Source organism: Physeter macrocephalus, chromosome 5 (assembly GCF_002837175.3).
Source record: "Physeter macrocephalus isolate SW-GA chromosome 5, ASM283717v5, whole genome shotgun sequence".
NCBI lineage: Eukaryota > Metazoa > Chordata > Mammalia > Artiodactyla > Physeteridae > Physeter > Physeter macrocephalus.
In genome coordinates, this window is record NC_041218.1 from 48,514,651 (window position 1) to 48,525,894 (window position 11,244).

The 11,244-nt window shown below is 42.7% G+C and overlaps 1 protein-coding gene across 1 annotated transcript in view; it reads left to right on the forward strand.

Moving 5' to 3' along the window:
* Positions 1-11,244, forward strand: part of CPVL (carboxypeptidase vitellogenic like) — a 108,579-nt gene that overhangs the window by 97,010 nt on the left and 325 nt on the right. The window lies entirely within an intron of this gene.

Consider the following 11,244-nt stretch of genomic DNA (forward strand, 5'->3'; position numbering starts at 1 on the left):
TTGCGGAGCACAAGCTCCAGACGTGCAGGCTCAGTAGTTGTGGCTCACGCGCCTAGTTGCTCCGCGGCATGTGGGATCTTCCCAGACCAGGGCTCGAACCCATGTCCCCTGCATTGGCAGGCGGATTCTCAACCACTGCACCACCGGGGAAGCCCTGCTCTTCAATACTTTGAGAGTCATCGTGTTGATACATGCAAAATTGTGCTTCGTTCTTTTACATTGCTGCATAGTATTCCATTGTGTGATTATATCATTTGTCCATTCCACTGCTGATGGGCATTTGGGTTGTTTACAGCTTTTTGCTACTATAAATATTGCTGCTGTACACAATCTTGCAAATATCTCCTTGGGCCCGCATGGAATGGATGAGTTCACAGGGTTTGAGCATCTTCAACTTCCTTAGGTAATGCCAAACTGTTTTCCAAATTGATTGTATTCTTTCCAGTAATGTACAAGGGTTCTGGTTATTCCACTATCTCACCAACTCTTGGACTTGTCTCTAGGCATCTTTCAGCTGGGCTTGTTAAGTGGAAGGGGGAACTTAATGTCTTTTCCCATGTCTAATAAACATGGTCTGTCTTCTTTGTCTCTTGCTCTCTTTCCCATCTTCTTCTCTGGCTACCATCAATTGAAAGACTGTAGCATCCACACCCAGTGAAAGGGTGGAGTGCACATGTCATATCCAAGTCTTGGTACTGCTTTGGTTGTGTGGATGCACTTTTCTTTCTGGATGGCCTGGACTGATGCTGGCTATCAAAATAACCAGCTTTAAAAAAATTAGAAATTTATTCCTTCAGCACCTTATCACTTCAGCTTACCAACAGTGGCTCAGTATAAGAAGCAACTAATAAAATAGACATTTCAACTTAAGCCTGGATTTGCAGGCAAGGCCTAGACCACAGGGAGAAGAACCTGAATCTTTTTTCTAACACAGCACAAATCCCCTCACTTCCATCACTTTTCCATTGAAACGACAAGGAAGTGAAGTTTTTTAGCCAGTCACTTTGCTGTGAGTCTTACCAGAAAATTAAGAAGAATAGTAATTGGCAAATACTACTCACCCAGTTCTTTAGCTAGCCTTTCGCACGTCTGCTTTATAGTATCCTTCTCACTGACCTGATTTACTCACTTCCTAGTGCTTGACACAGAAACCACAAAGAACTACTTAAAAAGAAAAACACTGATTTTATACAAACCAATAAAAAACGTACAGCATTTTGGGGGACATAAAAAAACAACGGCTACCCTACATTATAAATTCTAAAATGAAACAGTTTTTGCCTTGTGGTATTTTAAGAAAAGGCACAAATTTTAAAAGATGCTATTCAAGAACACTCTGAATATGTGTTTTTAAGTTGTTTAAACTTTTTCCCTTTTACAATAGCCTCATTAACTGGTCTTAACTAGTCTCCTTTCTCTCCAACCTACCCTTCTCTCTGTGCTTTTTCCAAAATGCGAGTCCGATCCTGTTTTTCCTTGTTTAAAATCCCTCACTGACTCCCTGATACCTGAAGAATAAAGTCTGAACTCTTTACATAGACGAGTAACGATGTTTGATCTGGCCTCTGCTTCCTCCCCCAACCTGGACTCTCACTCTCCCTCCTTCTTAACTAGAATCCTGAAAAACAAAACAAAACACCTTATAATTCCCCAAGCACACCTTACTGTTCTGTCAGCCAATAATTCCCATGGATTCCTTCCACTTTTCTTATAAGGCCCTTCCTACTCTTCTGACTGCCTGGAAAACCCCCATTTGCCTTTCAGAGCTAAGTTCCAGCATCACCTCTAGGAAGCCCTTCTCCCAGAATTCCTCCTTCTCTGCATCTCTCTCTATGTACATCTCCTGTTGCATGTACCACACTGGGTTTTCATTTGCCTCTTCAATTGCCTTCCTCCTCTATTTGACACTGAGCTCCTTGAGGACAGGAATAATGTACGATTTATGATTGTAGCAAACCCCTTAGCACAGTTCCTGGCACTCAGTAAATGTTCAGCGAATTAGAATTAAAATCAAATTGTCCCCTACCTTATGCCCACACCCCTCTCATTTGTGTGTATATTTCAAATACTACAGTTCTCAAGGAATGCAATAGTTGCTCACCATTTGTACACACCAGAATGTCTTCTAGGAAATAGACTAGACATGCTGAGATGATGAATAGTTCAAAACAATGCCCATCAAACGAAAAGGATGCATTGTTTATGTCCACTGAAGACTATTTCCTTTCTGTGTTACATAAGAGAAAAAAGGAGAAATATTCTGGGAAAAAAATTATGGAAGGGGTTGTAGAAGTTTCATTATCTCAGTGGCTGACTAGTGTGTCCTCTCCTTTAAAAAAAATTGAATTCTCGGTATTTGAGGGTTTTTTTTCTCTTCTCTTAGAAAAACATACAGCTTGCTTCTTGAAAACAAAGGCAGTAATAATAGCAACTCCCAATTTTACTCTGATTATTTGCCAAGAGTCCTCTTAGTTCATGTGGTTCTATTTCATTAGAGAGGACTGATTAGCTTAAAAAGAAGGCTACTAAAATTAAGCTACCCAAATATGCGCTTAGTTAATACTCAGGGGGCTAATTTATTGTATTATTTAAAATATAAATTGGATAGCAGATCTATTTGCTGAGGTATAACAGCTCAGCAATGATGCATAATTTTCTCTTAGCTATTGAGTGGTTTTCAATAATCTATTGAAATTTAACAGAGAACCATTTCATTATGGGAAGTGAATAAATACTAAGAAGGCTAACATTTAAAGTATTATCTGCACATGGAGAACGGGTTTTCAAAATTAATGTTAGGGCTTCCCTGGTGGCGCAGTGGTTGAGAGTCCGCCTGCCGATGCAGGGGACACGGGTTCGTGCCCCGGTCCGGGAAGATCCCACATGCCGCAGAGCGGCTGGGCCCGTGAGCCATGGCCGCTGAGCCTGCGCGTCCGGAGCCTGTGCTCCGCAACGGGAGAGGCCACAACAGTAAGAGGCCCGCGTACAGCAAAAAAAAAAAAAAAATTAATGTTATTGAGGAACAAAGAGGAATGGGGGTTTGCATTTTAAACAATAACTTTTTGTTGTCTCAGTTTGAAGCATAGCCAGATTTACAAAGTTGCTTGTGGGAATAGTAAATGGAGCCAAAAAACAAACAAGGTAGAGCATGGAGTTGGGTAGAGAAATGGGCAGCATGAAGGAACAAAATAAAGTTGTGTTGCAGTATTGCTACGTTGTCAGCTGGACTAAGGGCATTATTTTTGCCTTGCACTCTTTGGTTTAGCAGTAAAGACAGTGTGCCTTGTTCTGTTTCAACAAATGGCATCATTGAAAATGTTGCACCATTTGCCATATTTTGTCTTCTAAATTCCCGGAACCTGGGGGCATTTGTGGGTCTGGGGTCCCCTTAGGCTGTGGGTCAGGAACACAGTTGAACGTAGATACCCTCTCTGGTCAGGAGTGGCCCCCAAAAGACCACCTTTGGCGTGTCTTAGGGGCTCTGATACACAGAAGGATCCTGACAACTTGGTGGTGTGGTCTTGAAACTATTACTGCCAGTAATACTAGAACTCAGTGGGGACAGGCAGGAATGGAAGCAGGCAACAGGACCTTCTTACCTTCCTGCAAATATTTGAAACCCAGCCCATCTGATATCCTGCGCCAAGGTTTCAGAGAAGATAATTTACCCATTTGAATGGATATTTCTTTGATTTATTTTGGGAAAGAGGAAGAATGCCTTAATGTCTCATGTTTCCCCAGGAACATCAAAACGTCAGAGAACCAGTGGTCTGAGAGTAAACCAGCTTGGGAGGGAGGGGAGCCACTGATCTGTAGTGTTTGCCAATTTCTGTGGTGTAAATATTCCCACCATGGCTGATTTCAGGCTACCAACATGATGTCACCAAATGTGGAGTGGGGCAGCCACGTGCATAATCCAATCTCCTAAACCAGTGGGAAAGAACTCCAGCACACCACTGCTGGAGCTAGCCTGCACTACTGTTTGTAGGAAGCAAAATTTTGCCAAGTTGGCTGGCTCTTGTTTCCGTGTTACCCAGAAGACAGTGAGTCAGGATCTAAGTCCTCACAACACTCCTGGCAGAGAGCATTTGCTGCTATAACCTCTGCCCTCTCCTCCCCCATTCTCATTCTCTCTTCCCAAAGAAAACTACAAATGTGGATCATAAAGCTAGATATTGAGTAAGGGTAATTAATGAACTGGATTGTGCTTTTTATCCTCTTGTGGATATCTAATATAAAAACTGGACATGGAGGAAGTAAAGTTTTGATTACTTTTTAATTGCATGAAACTCTATGTTGTAAAGTGGGTTCATAAAAGGGAAAAAAGACACAACAGCTCTTTGCCATTCTGCTGAGACAAGTCAGGTCTTGCTTGCTTGACATTTCTGTGTGGGGAGAAGAGGGTGTTTGGCATTGCATGAGGTGAAAGGGGGTGGAAAGAATGGGATGGATCCTGGTGTTGGCAGGCTTAAGGGATACAATTCACTCTAGACAGTTAAGCCTATTGACAGAGGTTTGATTTCTTATTTAAGTTGCTTTCTTACTTTAACTGGAACATTCTTTCCCATGGGAAGGAAAGATTCATAGCACGGAAATAAAAGAAGCCTGGAAGAGAAATATTTCCCCTCCTAAAGAAAATATTATAATCTATCTTTCCCCTCCCAAAGAAAATATTATAATCTATCTTTCTGAAAAAGTATAGTAAGGAAGTTTACAGTTCCTAGTAACTTCTAATCTTTCTCTGCTCTTAAAGGGAAAACATATTCCTTTGACCATAAAAATTCAGATAATAATAGTATGATGACCTTGGGTTGAGTGCTTATCATTTGCCTGTATGATACGTGGTGCAAGCTTAATACACATCTGTGGACCAAGTGCCATGTAACATTTTATATGCATTATTTCTATGAATTCTCACAGAAAGTTAAATATTTTTAGCACGACTAACCATTCCAGATCGCCTGGCACTTCTTCAGTGTTAGCACTAAAAGTTTTATGTTCACAGTAACTCCTCAGTCCTGGGCAAACTGGGACAACTGGTCACCCTAATTCTTATCTCCATTTTACAGATGGGAAAATAGAGGTAGTTAAGTCATTGTGCACAAGTCATGGAGCTGGGCTCCAACCCAGATCTGCTAAATCCTGAGTCCATGCCTTTAAGCTTTTATTGTTGTTCTTAATAGAGTGGGGTTGGTTTGACCCATGCTATTATTGTGTCATAATCAAAAGTGGAAATCCTAAATTATGATATTGTTGCAACTGATTAAGTTAGATGGTGCACCTAGAGAGCCTCTTGGGAACTGTAAGGTAGCATCAAAGCTCAATCAAAGTATTGACTACTCTAGAAATGATACCACTGCTATGGCTACATTTAGGTCAGCTAAAGCACCCTTTCCCCTCAATAATTATTTGCTACCCTAGAACTTACAGTGGTGAATCTGAAGGCATTTTCCCTAAGTGTTGTGGGAGCAGCCCTGAGCCTTGATCTTCACTTTGTTTTTTGTTTTTTTATTTTTGAAAGTGACTTGCCTCACTCTTTGTTAAGAGGTGGCTGCTAACAAGCTTTGGCTTATTTTTTATTCTCATTACCAAGTACCCTTTCTTTTTAGTATATTTTTTATTTGAGTGTGTATTTATTTTATTTCTACTCAGGGTTAGTGTCTGAAAACAAAAAGGTAAGAGTTTGTAAATGTGGAATGGAATAAAAATAATAAAAGAAATCTAGTGTAAATCAGAAACTAACAAACAAGATTCTCTTGAGTGTCTGCATCAACCTGTAGTAGAAAACAAGGACTATAAACTATCCTATATCACCTGCCTCCCAAACCTGCTTCTGCCATGTGCCTCTTTTCTTCTTTCTTGGTTAATAACATCACTTCTTGCAAAGCTGCACATGTCAGAAGCCTGAAATGGGGAGGATGTTTGTGTGTTGGGGGGGGTGCTTTCACTTAAACTTTATGTCTGATTAATCACTAATTTTATTATTTCTGTCCCAACATCTCTCTTCCCTTCCCCTTCTCACCATCTGTCTTATGAGCCTACATAATCTCTCACCTGAAGATCTAGTCTCCTAATTTGCCTCCTTACCCCAGTATCATTTTCTTCCAAATCAGCCCCCTCATTACATATTAAGTCATCTTTCTACAATGCAAATCTGAGCGTATCACTACTCTGCTTAAAACCCTCGAGGATATATCCAGAATAGGCAAACCCAGAGAGACAGATAAGTGATTGCCAAGGACTGGCAGGAAGAGGGGAATGGAAAGTGATTGCTAATGAGTATAGGGTTTCCTTTGGTGTGATGAAAACGTTCTGCAACTAGATAGTGGTGATGGTCGCACAACACTGTGACTATACTAAATGCTACTGAATTGTTCAATGTAAAATGGTTAGAATGATAATTTTATATTATGTGTATTTTAACACACACACACACGCACACACACACACACACACACACACACACACACAAATCCTATAGGATAAGGTCCATGCATCCCAGCAGCATGTCATACGGGGTTTACCTGTTCAACTGTCCCTTCTGCTTTCCCACTAACTCTTTACAACTGGAACCTCTTCTGGATTACTGCACGTGCCATGCAGTTCCATGCCCCACTGTTTTTTGTTTTTGTTTTTGTTTTTTTTAAATTAATTTATTTTGGGCTGCGTTGGGTCCTCGTTGCTGTGCGCGGTCTCCCTCCAGTTGCGGCGAGCGGGGGCCACCCTCCGCTGCTGCGCGCGGGCCTCTCACTGTCGTGGCCTCTCCTGCCGCAGAGCACAGGCTCCAGGCGCGCAGGCTTCAGTAGTTGTGGCATGCGGGCTCAGTAGTTGTGGCTCGCGGGCTCCAGAGCCCAGGCTCAGTAGTTGTGGCACACGGGCTTAGTTGCTCCCTGGCATGTGGGATCTTCCTGGACCAGGGCTCGAACCCGCATCCCGCGCATTGGCAGGCGGATTCTCAACCACTGCCACCAGGGAAGCCCTCCTCACTGTTTTTGAACTCACAGTTTCCTTTGTCTTTAGTGCATCCCTTCCCCCCTCCCCACCCACCATTGTCCGGTGATCTGCTCCTCCAGGACTCCCAGGAAGTCTCCCCTGACACATCTATGTCAACACACCCATTGTGAATTTCCCTCTATATTTCATCTCACAAGGCACAACTGAGAAACCTTTATTGCCAGGTCCATGTTTCTAGTTCCAGGGAGCATTGTATTGTTTTCTAAAACGTAAAGTGGAATGAAGCTTTAAAGTGTTCTGTATAACCCTTTGAAAATTCGTGACATCTGGAACACATGAGTTTAGGGGTTTCAGTTCTAGTGTGAAAGCACCCAAAAAATACAGTTTCTGGTGATGAGACCATTTCTATCCAGGGAGCCTTGAGATTAATCTTGTCACATTTAAATATGTAATCATGACCCTGTCACATTTTTTTACACAGCTCTAAAAACTCTGTAGTGATTTGTGTTCTCGATTCGTGAGTGGTGAGTGGCTTGGCTATAAACAGCAGAGTGGGGTTTTTTTCAGCTCTCATATATTTATTTTTGAGGTTAACTTCAGTAAAATGCTGTATGGGAATCTGATAGAGAACATCGAGAATTTTGTGGTATGTGAAAAAGACTTTGTTCCTAAATGAGCTTTTCTTTCCAATCTTAATGACACCATTTATGATGTCATTTGGTCATTACATATGGCAGCTCAGACTTGGACCAGGGATCAGGCAACTCACTGTGAATAAGAATTATAACACCTAACCCGTCATCTCTTCTTTACCACTTGTTTATCATGGATGTAGAAGGTGGATGTGTGTGTGTGAGAGTGTGTGAGAGAGAGAGACTCTGTGTGTGTGTGTGTGTGTGTGTGTGTGTGTGTGTGTGTGTGTGTGTGTGTTGTGATTATTAAGTGAGATCCAAAGACTCAGTAACTACTTAGAGAAACAGAACCTGATTTTTACTTGGGAATGGCTCAACACTTGAAAGGTAACGCATGCATAAACACCAGGAGAGCAGATGATCAGGAAAAAATACACTAAGGTGAGGTCATGAGTAGATGTTAACCAAATTTCTCTTTGTATTCTCCCTTGATGTAAAAACAGAACTGCCTGGTTTCTCACAAAATAGAAAGTTGGTTTAAATAGAAGTTCTCAAAGCATAGTCTTTGGACCAACAGCACCAACATTACTTGGGAACTGTTTGAAACACAAATTCTTAGGGGCCTCCCTGGTGGCGCGGTTAAGTGGTTAAGAATCTGCCTGCCAATGCAGGGGGCACAGCAGTCTGCTTTAACAAGCTCAGGTACTTTTATGCACGCTTGTTTGAGAACTACTGTGTTAAATCGCTTAAACCAAGATTTTTCCATGCTAATGTAGGAACACAATGTTCTAGGTTGGTTAGGTTGATACAAGCATTTTGAGCTTGGATTTTGAATACAGATAATTACTGTAAGAATAATTACAATGGCTGATATTTCTTAAGTACCATCCCAGGCCAGGCACTGTGCCAAGTGTTCCAGTGGATATTATTCCATTAATTCCTTATACAACTATCCCAGGACATAATATTTTATTCTCTGTTGTACAGTTAAGGAAACAGAAACTCAGAGACATGAAGTTAATTGCCCACGGTCACACAGCTTGCTGTGCCTCTGGTCATGCTCCTGCACTTTGACTCCCGAGCCCAGGCCATCAAGCACTATGCTATCCCCCCATTAGTGGCAGCTCTGGTCTGGAAGACAGGATGACCTTTAGCTCCTGAGTATTCAGTTTATTACTGTTCTGGATGGTTGCCACCAAACTCATTTCCAGCTTAAGCAGCTGGGTTTTGTCATAAACTTGACTTCGTTAAATGTCCTCAGCTGAGCTGAAGCCGCATAGAAATCACTCATCGGATTCCTGCCAAGGCCGGAGAATTGGATGAGAAACTACAGGAAGAGAATTCTAGCCTGGGATAGTGGGGGCAGCAGAAGTTTCCCTCCAGAGCCACATGCACGGGCTCTTGTCACAGATGTGTTTACTTTCAGTCTGTGACAAAAAGTGGGACACGGTGGGTTTCCAGATGCAAGCTGGAACACAAATGGTAGATGGACGCCACTGTCATAGCAGCAAGGCACAGATGACGGCTGATGGAGGGTAGCATAAAGCAGATGTCTCCAATGGTATATGAGGGGTAAGGCCAATCTCAGTCCTTACCTACCTCAGAGGGCTGTTCAGAGGCGAGTGAAACGTTCTCTGACTAAGCCGTAAAGTTCTGTTCAAAGTAAGGAATTATTGTGTAAGTACTGTAATTTGATTAAAAACACTGGTGTTTGTGTTAGAAGCCGGGGTTCTAGCTGCTTCCTCCACTTACAATTGTGTGACCTAGACAAGCCCTCTTATAGCTCCAGTCTCCTCGACACTGCTGTGAAGGGTGCTCTCTGCCGTTGTTCAGGGCACAGCTTCTACAGCTGTAAGCTGCAAAATAAAATTCATCTAATAACGTTGATCCACTTATCTCACAGCAAGGTTGGAAGGTGGTGGGTGTTAGGGGAGGGGTAATATAATCAACACACTATGCAAATATATATTTTTCTTTCTTTTTTTTTTTTTTTTTTGCTTCAGTTCTTTTCAGATTGATGCAGGTACAAGGTCGGCCTCTAATAAAGAGACTTTTTTTTTTTTTTTTTTTGGTGGTACGCGGGCCTCTCACTGTTGTGGCCTCTCCCGTTGCGGAGCACAGGCTCCGGACGCGCAGGCTCAGCGGCCATGGCTCACGGGCCCAGCTGCTCCACGGCATGTGGGATCTTCCCGGACCGGGGCACGAACCCGTGTCCCCTGCATCGGCAGGCGGACTCTCAACCACTGCGCCACCAGGGAAGCCCGGGACTTTTTAAAAGTAGTCTTTAATTCTTTATTGTGATTCAGCAGCTAGAAGTCACTGAATGTGATTGCTTTACTGCATGTGTTCACTTACATCAGCCACTACTAACTCCTGTCCATTCTCCACATGTGCAACAGGACCCCTCAGGCCACAGGGATCTCTCCTGCATGCAGCCTCCCAGCACTCAGTGTCGGTTCTTTCCCTTTTTGAATCATGAAGGCCTGCCCTGTTGTACAGAGGTCCTTGAGACATTGTCTGAAACCACAGACTTTCCGAGTGCAGAGCCTGGCGTTAAGGGTGGCCCCCTGTAGGCTCTTGTGTGAGTCTGAACTCACCTCAACTACAGAAGTTTTGTTTTGTTTTTTGTGTGTGTGGTACGCGGGCCTCTCACTGCTGTGGCCTCTCCCGTTGCGGAGCACAGGCTCCGGACGCGCAGGCTCAGCGGCCATGGCTCACGGGCCCAGCCGCTCCGCGGCACGTGGGATCTTCCCGGACCGGGGCACGAACCCGTGTCCCCTGCATCGGCAGGCGGATTCTCAACCACTGCGCCACCAGGGAAGCCCCCATGAAGTTTTAAGGATGTTTTATATATCCTGAGAGGTGACAGAGGGGTCCATTGTTATCCAAACTTGTTGAGTTTACCCCTAAGACTAGTGGATTCCGTTATATGCAAATTATACACAGAATTTGGGGAGAAGTATACTGATACCCCCATTTTACTTTGAAATGTTTCAAAAAGATAAGGTGTATTAACAGATCGATAGTGAGATCCATCTGTAAGAAGACAAGTGTTAATGAGAATATCTAAATGGTGCATATATGAAATTCTTTCAAATTTGCTATATGTTTGAAAATATTTCATAATAAAATGTCAGGAAAAGTAGAATGTTCTAACTCTTTGCTGCTCAAAAATGGGCTTTTAAAATTTCAGCTGTCAATGATTTCTCTTTTGTTATTGTTTTAATTTTCTGGAGGATCAAAATATCTCCTTTATTAATGGTACAGGCTAAGGTGGAAGGTATAGCTTAGTGTGACAGCCAAGTGGACCAGCTAACTGAAGGGTGGAATTAGGTAGATTCCTCTACCCAGTTGCAGGCAGAGCTGGTCTGGGGTAGGTCTCCCCACCTTAGTGCCGTAACCGGGTAAGAATTACAGCACAGCACGGAGGCGCAGACAGCTCCGTCCCAAGAGGAAAAAGATAAGGAGGAATTTTCCAGTTCTATACATGTCAAAGATGAGCACAACTTGGTATAAAATTGAATAACTACACAATTTTAAAACTTTCTTACCTTAAGGTACCTATTATAAATGCTATCAAAAGCAGACAGTCAGCATATCCAAAGGCATGGATTGATATAATATGTTCTTTATTTCATGTAAGCTTTAAGAATACTTT